This window comes from Leucoraja erinacea, chromosome 3 (genome assembly GCF_028641065.1).
Source record: "Leucoraja erinacea ecotype New England chromosome 3, Leri_hhj_1, whole genome shotgun sequence".
Lineage (NCBI taxonomy): Eukaryota > Metazoa > Chordata > Chondrichthyes > Rajiformes > Rajidae > Leucoraja > Leucoraja erinaceus.
In genome coordinates, this window is record NC_073379.1 from 105,945,313 (window position 1) to 105,960,338 (window position 15,026).

A 15,026-nucleotide genomic window follows, 5' to 3' on the forward strand; every position below is an offset into this window, starting at 1 on the left:
ATTTAAGAGGAAGTTAGATGTGGCCCTTGTGGCTAAAAGGATTAGTGGGTATGGAGAGAAGGCAGGTACAGGATACTGAGTTGGATGATCAGCCATGATCATATTGAATGGTGGTGCAGGCTCGAAGGGCCGAATGGCCTACTCCTGCACCCATTTCCTATGTTTCTATGTTTCTAGAGTGCCAAAAGCCTCTACGCCACCATGTCTACCTGCAATGCTACTTTAAGGAACATATATACTTGTATTCCTATATCCCTCTGCACCACAATACTCCCCGGGATTCTACCGCTCACTGTAATAGTCCTGCTCTGGTTTGACTTCCACACAAGTGTTGACTTCCTAAAATACAACAGCTCGCTTTTACCTGAATTAAATCCATTCACCCTCCTTTCATTGAATTTCTGCAACAATAGAATGGTTGAACACAAATTTAAAACCAATGCTAGGGGTGGGTGAGGAGGGGGGGGGGGGTGGGGGGAAGATATACCTCCATCTTCCTTTTTCTCATTTCCCTTCTTTCCTCTTGCACCTCTTTGGTAGTTTTGGGGTCTTTTCCTTCCTTTCTTTTATTTTACTTCTTTTTGATTCAGGTTTCAACGTTAAAAATAAAGCTGTACAAAAGTTGTATAACTCATGTCGATTGCCTTATTCCGGTACAATTGCTTCTGATAAAATAAATTCAAAAAAAAAATAAAAAAAATCCGTCTACCATTCCTTGGACCAGTTACCCAGTTGACCATGATCCCTGTGCAATTTAGTTTAGTTTAGAGATACAGCGCGGAAACAGGGTCTTCAGCCCACCGAGTCCGCGCTGACCAGCCATCCCCACACATTAACACCATCGTACACACACTAGGGACAATTTACATTTATACTAAGCCAATTAATCTACAAACCTGTACGTCTTTGGAATGCGGGAGGAAACAGAAGATCTTGGAGAAAACCCACGCGGTCACGGGGAGAACGTACAAACACCCGTACAGACAGAATCAAACTAGGGTCTCTGGCGTTGAATGGCAGCAACTCTATTGCTGCACTACTGTGCTGCCCTTCTTGATAATTCTTGCAATTCTTGATAAACATCTTCATTGTCTACAATATGACCTATTTCATTGTCACCTGCAAACTTACTAATTGTAGTGGCAGGTTTTCATATCATTTATTTGGATGAGAATGGTTGAAGGGGGTATCTTCTAAACACATGCGAGCTCACTCACAGAGACCAACAGAGCTTCTTCTCAGATATGGCCCGCATGATCCCGCATGGTCGAAGGGTTAACCTTCCCCATCGTCTCTCCAAACTAATCTAAACTAAACTTCTGCGCAAGCATCTAAGCTCCAAACACACCCAAACACACGTCATAAATCCCACCCACAATATAACGGGCAGTCTAAAATTTAAAGGCACAAGCCATCATCAATGGCATGCAGAACAGGCCAAATGGCTACTACACTAATCATGCTTTGTACATTCTCATCCTAATCAGTGATGTAGATAAAAAACAACATCGGCCCAGTACCGATCCCTGATGCACACCACTAGTTACATGCATCCAGTTCAAAAAAACATCCTTCCATCACCCCCCTCTGCTTCTTCTATGAAGCCAATTCTGCATCCAGTTAGCTAGCTCTCCCTCGATCCTATGTGATCTAACCTTCCAGAGCAGCCTATCAAGCAGAACCTATGAAAAGCCTTGCTGGAGTCCATATACTCAAGTTCCACAGGTCTGTATTCATCAACGTTCTTGGTACTTTTTGCATCTCAGCCGGGACTCCTGTAATTTTCCCTTTAGCTTCTCACCGTGGCCTTGGAAGTATCGAATCAGGCCCAGATTTTTCTACCTGTATGTTCCCTAGGATGTCCAGCACCTCCTAGACTGTCATCATGACCTCTCCATCTCCATTCTCAAGTGTCCTCATCTTCATATCTTTGCTGTAAAAACAAAGGAAAAATAGACTTTGCCCATCACTTGCTGCTCCACACACAGATGAACAATTTGCCCTCTAACAGTGGAGTAATTGCAATATAATCCATCCATTATGGAAGTCATGGGGGGAAGGCAGGAGAATGGGGTTAGGAGGGTGAGATAGATCAGCCAGGATTGAATGGCGGAGTAGATTTGATTGGCCAAATGGCCTAATTCTACCCCTATCACTTATGACCTGATGACATGACTTTTCCTCGCTCGCTGCCATTCTCCTGCCTATCCTGACCACTGAACTTGCTGTCATTGCCTCTGTACTGACTTCCAACTTTCCACCTGCCTCACTGTTACACTAGATCCCCTCGCCCTGGCAATCTAGTTTAAATCTACCTGAGCAACACTAGCAAACCTACATGCTGGGATATTGGTAACCCTCCCGTTCAGGTGCAAACTGTCCATCTTGTACAGGTCACCTTTACATCAGATCAGATCCCAATGGTCCAAAAATCAGAATCCCTGCCCCCCTGCTCCCTGCTCCCTGCTCAACCACTCGTTCAACTGTCCAATCCTCCTATCCTTACCCTTACTCACAGTAATTTAGTGACTACTACCCTTTGGTCCTGCAATTCAACCTTGTTTTTCTGAACTCCCTTTATACACTCTGCTTCATTCCTTTTCCTACGAATTTCATTTTGTGTGCAATGACGTCTGTTTGCTCCCCCTCACCCTTGAGAATATTCTGCATTCAGGGAGGCAACACATCATCCTGGAAACCCATTTGCCGTCAAATACTCCTGTCTGTCCCCCTAACTAACAAGTCGCTTATTACTAAAGACATGTCCACATACAAGTCCTTTTAATGCAGAAACTATTGTGAAGGGAACTTTACACAAACACACATGATTAACAGATATAGCTACATCCTCATATCTCTACTTGCTCACTACCAATGATTTAAAAAAATCAATGAATGAACATTACAAAAAATCAATATTACAGATTTCAGAGTTGTCATGTAAACAAGGAATTATGAATATGAATGATGTTTCAAATAAAAATTGTCAGGGCAGGCAGCTGACTAAACCATGAACCAATATGGATGGAATATGATGTGGACAGGATAGAGGCTTGACGTTAATCAAACAAACATGCACAAAATGAAGCATGTTCAGCAAATATAGAGATACTAGAGGGTGGCACAGCGGTAGAGTTGGCGCCACAGCACCAGAGACCCGGGTTCGATCCTGACTATGGGTACTGTCTGTATGAGGTTTGCACATTCTCCCCGTGACCTGTGTGGGCTTTCTCTGGATTCAATAGACAATAGGTGCAGGAGTAGGCCATTTGGCCCTTCGAGTCAGCATCGTTTCTCCTATACTTCAAAGTCGAGCAAGTTTGTAAGTTAATTGGCTTGGTAAAATTATAAATTGTCACTAGTGTGTGTGTAGCATGATGTTACTGTGTGAGGATCGCTGGCCGGCGCGGACTCTGTGGGCCGAAGGGCCTGTTTCCGCGCTGTATTGCTAAACTCAATTAAAGTAAACTAAACTAATATAGGGAAAAATTGAATTTAGAAAATAAATAGAAATGGATCAGCGAAAAACATAATTGAAGTGAGGAGCATCTGAGAATTACCCATACAGAATGTTTTTATAGTTTCTATGCTTCCCAGTTCTGTTAAAGTTATGCATTTAGATTTCCTTTGTCATTTAAATGGAACATCTAGGATTAATTTGCAGTCGGTGATAAATTAGTGTCTCATGGGTGCAGGTCTGTCGATTTTCTAAATAACAGCAGATTAAAGGATTAACAATCTGAACTTCGAAATATGTTTGTGGCCCATCTTTCCTTATGAAATGAGAATCTTTTTATTAACATTGTCAAAAATATTGTATAAAATACTCCAATAGGAAATCATAAAATATCCAACAACTCCTGCAAATGTCATTTAAGTATATTTTCAAGAATAATTATACTGGTTTACTTTCTTTGTTTAGCAGATACAGTATGAATGCATATATAACAAGCAGTAAGTCGTCTAATACTGTGACTGAATATGTGGTGCACAATAACTAGGTAAGGGTCTCTATTAAAACCATTTAGTAGACATTATAATATTTCTAATGGATGAAGGAAAATTATGCCTCAAAGGCTTTAGCACAGACAAAGATTAACATTTTTACCTTTGTCTACTAAATTTCTTTCCAGTAGCGAAATTTTTTCGGATGGGCTTACAAACTTTTAGATCAATTAATGTAAAATGTGTCTACTGGAAGTTGGAATCAATATCCTCAAAATCAACCTTGCCAATAATATAACAGGTATCCTCAATAAGGATTGTATCATAGTTGTATAGTAGTTTATTATGGATATATGTTTCTATTGTATTATGGTGGTGGGTTCTGGCTTGTTTTATTGTAGTGTAAATATTATTTTTAATAGTTGAATAAATTTTGTTGTAATAAAACTAAAAAAAAATAAAAATAAATTCAAAAAAAATTAATAATAATAATAATAATATAACAGGATTCTGCCCTGTATGGTCGGGTAATCACGGGCTGAAACTCTGTCCTCAGTCATCATTTTCACGCAACAACCTTTAGGATACGTGGCATGTTGTTATGTGGAGAGCTTAACTGAATCAAATTAGTTGGAGGCAATGAGAGGCAATGAGAATTTTTTTTTTTTTTTTTTTTTATAAATCAAAAAATGTATTCAATTATTAAAAATAATCTTTACACTACAATAAAACAAGCCAGAACCCACCACCATAATACAATACAAACATGTATCCATAATAAACTACTGTACAACTATGTTACAATCCTTATTGAGGATACATTCAACACCCTGCGGAGCCCAGCGGTCCCGGAACTCCCCCAGGGTGCCCGTAGACAGGGCGTATTCCCTTTCTAACCCCACCCGGGCACGGACGTAACCCCGGAAAAGGGGCAGGCAGCTGGCTCGGGTAGAGCCCTCCGCCGCCTGGCGCCGTGACTCGTGGATGGCCAGCTTGGCCAGGCCCAGGAGCAACCCAACCAGGAAAATCTTCAGCCCTACCCTCTCCCCTACGCACACACAGGGTGTCCAAAGATGAGGTTGGTGGGTGAAAAATGCAGCCAGAAGGCAAGGAGCAGCCCCTTTAGATATTCAAAAAGTGGCTGCAGCCTCATGCACGGCAGGAGTTGGGCAAAAAGGTCATATTTTGGTCTTGCACTCTTCCCTATCACTGTGGCTCTGGGTTATGCATCTAGAAAAATAAAAATGAGAAGGTGCAGCAATATAGATCGGGAAATTGTCCTGTCGTGCTAATTACACCACCATCTATGCCTCCCCAAATCATTCATAATTAACTTGCCATGAGGATAATGTGCAAGAATTTGCCCCCAATTTTGAAGTGATAAATGCATTGTGTTTCCTTCCACATATTTGATATACAGCTTGGAGATATACAATTAGACGATTGTACAGCACAGAGACAGGCTCTTTCACTGCTTCTTTTCAATATTGACCCCGATGCATTTGTACTACTTCCTGCATCCCGTTATGCCTTTTCTATCCAAGTTACTGTGCACATTCCTTTTGACTATTGTAAGTGTATCTGTCTTCACTTCTTCCTCTGGCATCTTTCTCCACAGAACCACGGCCCTCTGTGTCGATAGAATTACTGCTCAGATCTCCATTCAATTTCTTTCCTCTCCTTAAATGTGTACCCTCTAGTTCTGGACTCCCTACCCTGGGAAAAAAAGGACTCTATCTATCCTATCTCTCAATCTTTATAAACATCTACAGGACTGTCCCTCAGGCAGCTACCTTCCAGTAAGAATAAACCCATCCTATCCAATATCTCATGGCGACTGGATATATCCTGGCCTGATCTATTGAACATTTCCAGCATTTTCTGTTTTTATTCCAAAATCTGACATTAATAAATAAGTATCCTTTATTGTCATTCAGACCTTCTGGTCTGAAAGAAATTTAGTGCCTTGCATTCATAACATAGAATAAAATAACAAAAACACGCAATAAACACTAATTTAACATCCACCACAGTGAGTTCACCAGGCACCTCCTCACTGTGATGGAAGGCAAAAGTCTTAAAGTCTTTGTCTCATCCCTCCTTGTTCTCCCTCTGTTGGGCTTCCGATGTTGTGACCCCGCCGGGTGATGATCGTAAGTCCCGGGGCTGAATCCGAGCTCCGCGAACGGGCCGGTTCAAACTCCGCGGCCCGGGGCGGTCGAATCTGCCGAAGCTGCCGCCCTCCAGTCCAGCGGACGAAGCTGTTGTTGTGGGAGCTCCGGAAAACCAGGTCACCAACCTGGGACCTGCGAGCTCCCAATGATGTCGTCCACTGGGCCCGCCACCACACCACCACAATGATGAAAAACAAATAGAATACACTAAAAACATGCTGTGGTGTTGGAAATATGATATAAAAACAAAAAATACTGATAAATACAGCAAGTCAGGTTGCATTTGTGGAGAGAGGGGCAAAATTAATGTTCTTGCATCAGAGGTTGTTTGTGGTCATAGCTCAAACTCAAATTCAAGATAATGTACAAAGTTTCTATTGTAACATGATTCACCTGAAATGTTAAATCTATATTTCTTTCCAGAGATAGCTTCCTGATCTGCTGAACAATTTCAGCTTTTTCCGTTTACATTTTGGATGAAATATTGTCCTGTGTTCAATATTTCTTGAAATGAAATTGTATTTCCAGCAGTAAAAAGGATTGCTTGTCTCCACTGTTGATTAAACTTTGAAAAGACTGTGAACTTTAGCTGATATGGAATATTAGGATGAACTATTACTACACACAGGGAGACATAATAAAAGTATATCAATTTACGAGAGGCATAGATAGGGCGGACAGTCAGAACCCTTTAAACAAGGAAGGAAATGTCAAAGACTAAAGGGCATAGTTTGAAGATGACTGTGGAGGCTAATTTGAAAGGAGATGTCCAGTGAGTGTCAGGTGCCTGGACCATGTGGTGGGGGCAGATAAAAGGTTTATAGACAGGCACATGGTTTTGCGGTGAATGGGTGGATATGGATCACATGCAGGCAGAGTAGATTAATTTGATTTGGCATCATGTTTTGCATGCACATTGTTGACTGAAGATCCTGTTCCTGTGCTGTACTGCTCTCTGATCTATGTTCACTCTGCAAAGACAAGTTCTGAATGTACGTTGCAGGGATGTAAGCTGTCAGGAAGTTTGCTTAGTGGCATCTCGGCGAATGCAACAGAATTATAAAAGAGCCAACCTATACCACTAATTGTATCCTCTGAGCAAGTGTGTCAGCTTGGCTGAGAAGTGGCATCTCAACTCTCACTTAAAAAGTTGTGTGGATTCAAGATCCTGTTGCAACCATGAATGCATAACCTAGAGACAGGATACATTTCTGTGTGGTATTGAGAGATTCTTGCATTGTTGAAAATATGTCATTGTTGAAAATATGTCATTGTTGAAAATAAGTCAGTGGAATTAAAATAGATCTTCCATTTTATTGTTTGGTTGTGTGTTTACTGATTGTACGATTTGAGAAAGATCAAGGTAATATATTCCCTGTTCCAACTACCATTTAAACCCCAGCTAATAGATAACTCCATGTTATTTGTAAGGTATTGCTGATTGAGTCTGAAGAAGGGTCTCGACCCGAAACGTCACCCATTCCTTCTCTCCAGCGATGCTACCTGTCCTGCTGAGTTACTCCAACATTTTGTGTCTATCATTGCTGATTCTAAATTGGCTGCTGTGTTTGAATGGATAACAGTAACTGCATTTTAAAAGTTGGTTGTGAAGTGCTTTGGGATATTTTTTGGGTTATGAAAGGTCATTATATAAAGAGAAGCTTCTTCTTAATAGGACACTGAATCTTCTACTGATGGTGGAGCCTGATTCCACAGCATCCACTATGCAAAATAAGACAAGAAAATGCTGGAAATAATCAGAACTTCTGGCAGCATTTGTTGGGAAAGAAAAACAGGGTTACTATTTCAGGTTCATGACCTTTTAATTGGAAAAAATAGAAAATTAAGCACACTTTTCGTTGTGAGAGAAGGAGGGCTGGGTAGAACAAAGAGAATGATGTGATGGGGTTTAATTTAGTTTATTGCAGAGTGGAAACAGGCCCTTCGGCCCACCAAGTCCACACCGACCAGCGATCCCGGCACATTAACACTATCCTACACACACTAGGGACAATTCACACTTATACAAAGCTAATTAACCTACAAACCTGTTCATCTTTGGAAGGTGGGAGGAAACTGAAGATCTCAGAGAAAACCTATGTGGTCACAGGGAGAATGTACAAACTCCATACAGACGGCACCCGCAGTCAGGATTGAACCCGCAGGGCTGCAAGCGTTGTAAGGCAGCAACTCTACCGCTACGCCACCGTGCCGCACTTTTGTGGAGACCAAGAGAGACTGAAGGACCCAAGTGGCGAGTGTGTTAGCCAAGAGAGGGTAATGTTGAGTTGTGAATGGCAGCTGATGAATTACAACAACAATTGGATAGGCCAAGGTGAAAATGGGCCAAGGGATGGAACATAGGATTTAATTTGATAAGGGCGAGGTGGTGCATTTTAGTAAGGAAAACCAGGGCAAGATTTACGCAGGAAATGGTATGACCCTGGAGTTTAGTTTAGTTTGGAGGCCAGTTCATTGGCTATATTTAAGAGGGAGTTAGATGTGCCCCTTGTGGCTAAAGGGATCAGGATGTATGGAGAGAAGGCAGGGATGGGATACTGAGTTGGATGATCAGCCATGATCATACTGAATGGTGGTGCAGGCTCGAAGGGCCGAACGGCCTACTCCTGCACCTATTTTCTATGTTTCTATGTTTAATTTATTCTCACATGTACCGAGGTACATTGAAAAGCATTTGTGGTATTCTAGCCAGTCAGCAGAAAGACAATACATGGTTATAATCATGCCGCTACAGTGTATGGATACACAATAAAGGAATAACATTTAATGCAAGGTAAAGCCAGTAAAGTCGGATCAAAGATAGTCCGAGGGTCACCAATGAGGTAGATAGTAGTTCAGGACTGCTCTGTAGTTGTGGCAGGATGATTCAGTTGCCTTATAACAGCTGGGAAGAAACCATTTCTGAATCTGGTGGTGTGTGTTGCCACACTTGTGTACTTTTGCCCAACGGGAGAGGGTTGAAGAGGGAGTGGCCTGGGTGCGTCTCGTCCTTGATTATGCTGCTGGACCTGCCGAGGCAGCGTGAGATGTAGATGAGGTTAATGGAAGGGAGGTTGGTTTGTGTGATGGACTGGGCTCCACCAACAATTTGCTGCAGTTTCATGCGGTCGTAGAACAGAGAGAACTAGAGGTACAGGCACATAATTCCCTAAAAGTTGCTATGCAGTAGATGATGGTGAAGAAGACACTCTGCAGGCTTTCCTTCAATTATTGAGTTGGGAGGCCATGTTGCAACTGGTCAAGTCTATTGGAGAGACCACACTTGGAGTGTTTTGCACATTTCTGATTACACAGCTACAGGAAGGATGCCAATAAGCTGGAAAGAGTGTAGACAAGATTCACGAAGTTGTTGCTGGACTGGATGGCTCAAGTTATAAAAGGTGAGTGTGGATAGGCTGGGAGATTTTCCTGGATGAAGGAGATTAAAGGGTGACTTTATAAACTGTATCATGTGCAGTCAGTCTTTATCCCAGGATGTAGAACAAGTCCTACAGGAAGCTGGAAAAGTGGATAAAATACAATGTTTAACTGTCAATTGGACAGGTACATGGATAGGAAACATTTAAGGGCCTGTCGCAAGAGCATGTGACTGCATGCGGCAAACGCGACCAAACCAGAAGCGGGGGCTGCGTGGGGGTCGTGCGGGGGTCACGTGGAGGTCGAGTGATCCCCGTACAGGGCCGGTCCCATGAGCATGCGACTGCATGCAGCGAGCATGACCAAACCAGAAGCGGGGGGCGCGGAGGCCGAGTGAGGTTCGAGCGAAGTCCGCGGGAAGTTTGCGCGTGATATACAGCATCAAGACGCTGCGTACGGCATCGAGACGCTGCGTATGCCCATCGAGGCGCTGTGTACGGCCTCAATGCGGCTGCGGGCCGGCAGGCCGTTGCCGCGTGGAATTTTTGAACACTGTCAGTTTTTCGGAGTCCCGCGCGATGTCGGGACCAGCTCCGCACAACTCCATACGGCTCCAGCGATCGAAGTGGGACCGGCCCCGCGAGGCCTTACGGCTCAAGCGACTACGTTAGGTCGCGCTTGCCGCTTGGAGTCGCATGCTCGTGGGACAGGCCCTTAAGAGGAATATGAAAGAATAGTTAGGAATGAACTACTGATACCGGTCAGTCTGAAGAAGGGTCACAACCTGAAACGTCACCCATTCCTTCTCTCCAGAGATGCTGCTGCCTGTCCCGCTGAGTTACTCCAGCATTGTGTGTCTATCTTTGAAAGAATAATTGCTTTATCCTAACATATGACAAGTCACAGTGAACATCTTTGCTTGCAAACCCAAAGTATGCAAAGAGTCATCACATGTAGGGCAGTAACAAAGTTACAAAGTATCTCATGCCGGTATCTCATTTCCTTTCTTCTCTCCTCCCCCTCCCCCTTTGTACCTGGTGGCGTGTCCCCCGGCTACCATGTGGTAGCACGTCCTCGATTGCTGGCGCCCTCAACGACTACCGACCCCGACTGTTGCCTCGTGAACCACTGCACCACCGACCGTGGGGCTCCACCGACCCGTGAGGCTCCAGCGCTCGGCTTCGCTGCAGCCTCCTGGAAGATGCTAGGCACCGGTTGCAGACTTCTGGGACCAAATGCAGGCAAATGTGTCCAGTTTGGACAGACATATTAGTCAGGCAAGAACATAGAACAGTACAGCATAGGAACACACCCTACCACATACAATGTCTGTGCTCAACATGCTGCTAAGACAACCTAATCTCCTCTGCCTGCACATGATCCATATTCATTCATTCCCTGCATATCTATTTGCCCATTCAAAAATCTCTTCAATACCACTATCATATCTACCTCCGCGTTATCATATCGCTCACACCCCACAGCACATTCCAGGTACTCACCACCTTCTGTGTAAACATAAACTTGCCCCGCACATCTCCTTTAAAATTTACCCCTCTCACCTTAAAGCTATGTCCTCCAGTATTTGGTATTTCAATCCTGGGGAAATGGTTCTGACCATCTACCCTATCTACGCCTCTCATCATTTTATACACTTCTATCAGGTTTCCCCGCAACCTCCAGCTTTCTGGAGAAAAATCAATCCAGGTTTGTCCAACATCTCCCTGTAGCTAAGAACCCCTAATTCAATTCAATTCAATTCAACTTTATTATCATTGCACAAATACGAGTATAGGTACAACGAAATGCAGCTTAGCATCTGGTCATAGTCATAGTGCAAGATAGTAGAAGTGAAAATAAAAACTACAAAATAAGCAGACAATAATCAATACATCATTCCAGTAAACATCCTCTCCAACCATTCTGAACCTTCCACATTCTCCCTCTAATGAGGCAACCAGAACTATAAGCAATACTCCAAATGTGGCCAAACCAAAGTCCTATAAAGAGGCATCACTTCCTTACTCTTGTGTTCTCTGCCTTGGCCAATAAAGTCAAGCATACCATATGCTTTCTTTCTCACTCTATCTAGTAATGTTGCCACATTTTTGGCAGTTATGGACTTGAACCCCAAGAGGTTACCGGAGGTTGCAGGTGGTTGCCGGAGGTTGCAGATAGTGGAAGCAGGCAGGGAGACTGACAAAAACCTCCAGGAACCGCACGGAAACCTTGGGTGGGGCACAAAGTCTCCAGAGGTTTCCGTTCAGGTTTCCTAAGTTGGACAGGGGCATAAGGATCCTTTGAGCTGTCCCGGAAATCAACCTCAACAGATCGGAGAAAGTCCATCTCACAGCGATCATTTAGATTTGTGGACAGCTTCTTCCAGGTCACTACTGAGTACTACTGGTTCACTATTGACAGCAAAAAACCCAATTTATGGCACAACTTACACTTTTTGTCATTCTGTTGAATGGAATTGTATGGAAATGGAATCAAGGGATATGGGGAAAAAGCAGGAACGGGGTACTAATATTGAACGATCCGCCATGTTTCTATTGAATGGTGGTGCTGGCTCGAAGGACCTGATGGCCTACTCCTGTGCCTATTTTCTATTTTGCTAATTCCGTGCAGAGTCAATGCATGCAAATGCCACATGCAAATTGTTCAGCATTCTCTCAACCAGGATCCCTACAGAGACATAGAATTCCTTAGTTCTAAGTTCAGAAAAATAGGTCATTAATTTGAAATACTAACTTTGTTATTCCCTTCCCTGATGCTGACTGACTTGCTGAGTAACCCCAATATTTTCTCTTTTTGTATCTTCAGTCATACTTGGAAAAGGTTTGAATTGGAAGTTAATGTTCAGTAATTCTGATTTTTTTATGACTATTTCTCTGCTGACACTGTTCACCACTATTATTTCTTACCGATTGGATCCACTGTTCAGGGTCTGAACTAATGAAATGATGGCTGGTAGCCCAGAAATTGGCTTCCTGATCTTGCGTCAATGTATTGTAGTATGTAATGGGAATCCAAAATCAGTCTAACAGTATTGAACACACACCAGTAAATTGAAGTGTTTACCAGTAAATTGAAGCCCCATTTATATCAACGGGTCGATGGTTGAAAGGGTCAAGAACTTCAAATTCCTGGGCATGCACATCTCTGAAGATCTTTCCTGGTCCGAGAACACTAACGCAATTATCAAAAAAGCTCATCAGCGCCGCTACTTCCTGAGAAGTTTACGGAGAGTCGGATTGTCAAGGAGGACTCTCTCTAACTTCTACAGGTGCACAGTAGAGAGCATGCTGACCGGTTGCATCGTGGCTTGGTTCGGCAACGAACGCCCTGGAGAGGAAAAGACTACAAAAAGTAGTAAACACTGCCCAGTCCATCATCGGCTCTGACCTTCCTTCCATCAAGGGGATTTATCGCAGTCGCTGCGTCAAAAAGGCTGGCAGTATCATCAAAGACCCACACCATCCTGGCCACACACCCATCTCCCTGCTACCATCAGGTAGAAGGTACAGGAGCCTGAAGACTGCAACAACCAGGTTCAGGAATAGCTACTTCCCCACAGCCATCAGGCTATTAAACCTGGCTCGGACAAAACTCTGATTATTAATAACCACTTTCTGTTATTTGCACTTTATCAGTCTATTTATTCATGTGTGTATATATTTATATCATGGTATATGGACACATTTATCTGTTTTGTAGTAAACGCCTACTATGTTCTGTGTGCTGAAGCAAAGCAAGAATTTAATTGTCCTATACAGGGACACATGACAATAAACTCACTTGAACACTTGAACTTGAACTTGAAGTGAATGTTATTATTTAATGGCTGGATGCTCTGATGCTTGACAGAGCTTAATGTTTAGAATGTGACAGATGATATGTAGACAAAAGAGACTGCAATTGCTGGGATCAGGATCAGAAATGGAACACTGGAAGAACCAAATGGGTCTGATGAGGTCCTGGGCCTTGAACTGAAATGTTGACCAACACCTTTTGACTCTACGGATGCTGCTTGACTTGTTGAATTCTTCTGGCGTTCTATCTTTGTTCTCGATCACAAATAATAATATGATAAGCAGAAAGCTTGCGGAGAATTTTGAAGATGTCTAGACCTTATTCCAGGACCAGTTTCATCTTGTAATGCTGCTCTCTGTGTTATCAGAAACGTATCTTAACATACACAAAATAACAGATTGGGGGAAACTTGAAGTCCCTGCTATTTTCCTAATGATACATTAATTTTGTCTGATAGTTATGTTCTTTAGGAGTCTCTCCAATATTAATCAAAATGATTTATGGTTATTCAGTTTATCTGATGTCTCCCTCTTGAACAAGATGTTACCTGGCAAATCTCCAGCGTAACTCCCATATCTGACAATATTTGAAAGGATGTGGTCAGATCAGCTGCTACTTAATTTCTGACTTGTTCGTGTCAAAGGATGAATCAAGGTAGTTGCTATGAATCTTGGTGGGAGGGGGCGGGGGGGGGGGGGGGGGGGGGGGGGGGGGAGGGGGTGAATATGCTACTTATGCTTCCTGGACCAAATCAAGCAGGTGCCCAAAACAATTTAATCATCTTATCTTGTACATCGAACCCGAGTGACAGTGAGTGTAAAAATCTTAATCTCCACAATCTCCTTGCAGAGTACCTACCTTTAATGACCACTTCACCATTTCATTACATACATGATTTTCAACAGGATGTATATTAAGTTTTTCCCCAGTAATTGATGGCAGCATGTATTACGCGTAATGCATTCACTTCAGCTGTCACACCGCCTTTGTTTCATGCTGTGACAGTAATTGTACATTTAGGTATCAAAGCAGCTTGCCATAAGTGGATGCAAAGTCCATATTTCTCAATGAGCTCTTTCCTTGTGTTTAAGAAAGAACTGCAGATGCTGCAAAAATCGAAGGTAGACAAAAATGCTGGAGAAACTCAGCGGGTGAGGCAGCATCTATGGAGCGATGGAAATAGGTGATGCTTCGACTCGAGACCTTTCCTTATGTTTATGCCTTATCTTTGTTTCAGTGAATATGTTGATGTATTTCTTCCCGACTTATCCAATGCTCAGGGAGCGCCTTTCAACAGCTCACTCCCAGACCCGCTGCACCAGACTCAACAGTTAAATTTGCTTATCCAAAGAGAGCCTTTATTCTCACCTGCATCACACGTATCTCCACATCCATGGAGTAAGCATGCCTTTTACATAACAGAGACGTAGATATCCCAACATTAGATTCTCAACAGCAAGATTAACAATGGCATATATTTTATATACTAATTAAATGGGGATTGAAGATACTGTGAAATATGAAATATGCATTTCTGAGTTGGAAATAGACAAAGGATCTGAAAACCAGGGCCTAGTGGATTGTGAGCATAGGCAGTGGCGGACTGGCCAGGGTGTCAGCTTGCCCGATGGCAAGTGGGCCCCTGATGAAGTGGGCCCCCTATATCAAGTGGGCCCCTGATGAAGTGGGCCCCTGATGAAGTGGGCCCCCTAT

General features: G+C 43.0%; 1 long non-coding RNA gene across 1 annotated transcript in view; it reads left to right on the forward strand.

The window, feature by feature from the left end:
• The first annotated feature begins 3,924 nt into the window (after positions 1-3,924).
• LOC129695913 (uncharacterized) overlaps positions 3,925-15,026 on the forward strand; it is a 78,983-nt gene continuing 67,881 nt past the window's right edge. Inside the window, exon 1 of the long non-coding RNA XR_008723253.1 lies at positions 3,925-4,001. This is a non-coding gene — a long non-coding RNA (uncharacterized LOC129695913). The remainder of the gene's footprint in view (positions 4,002-15,026) is intronic.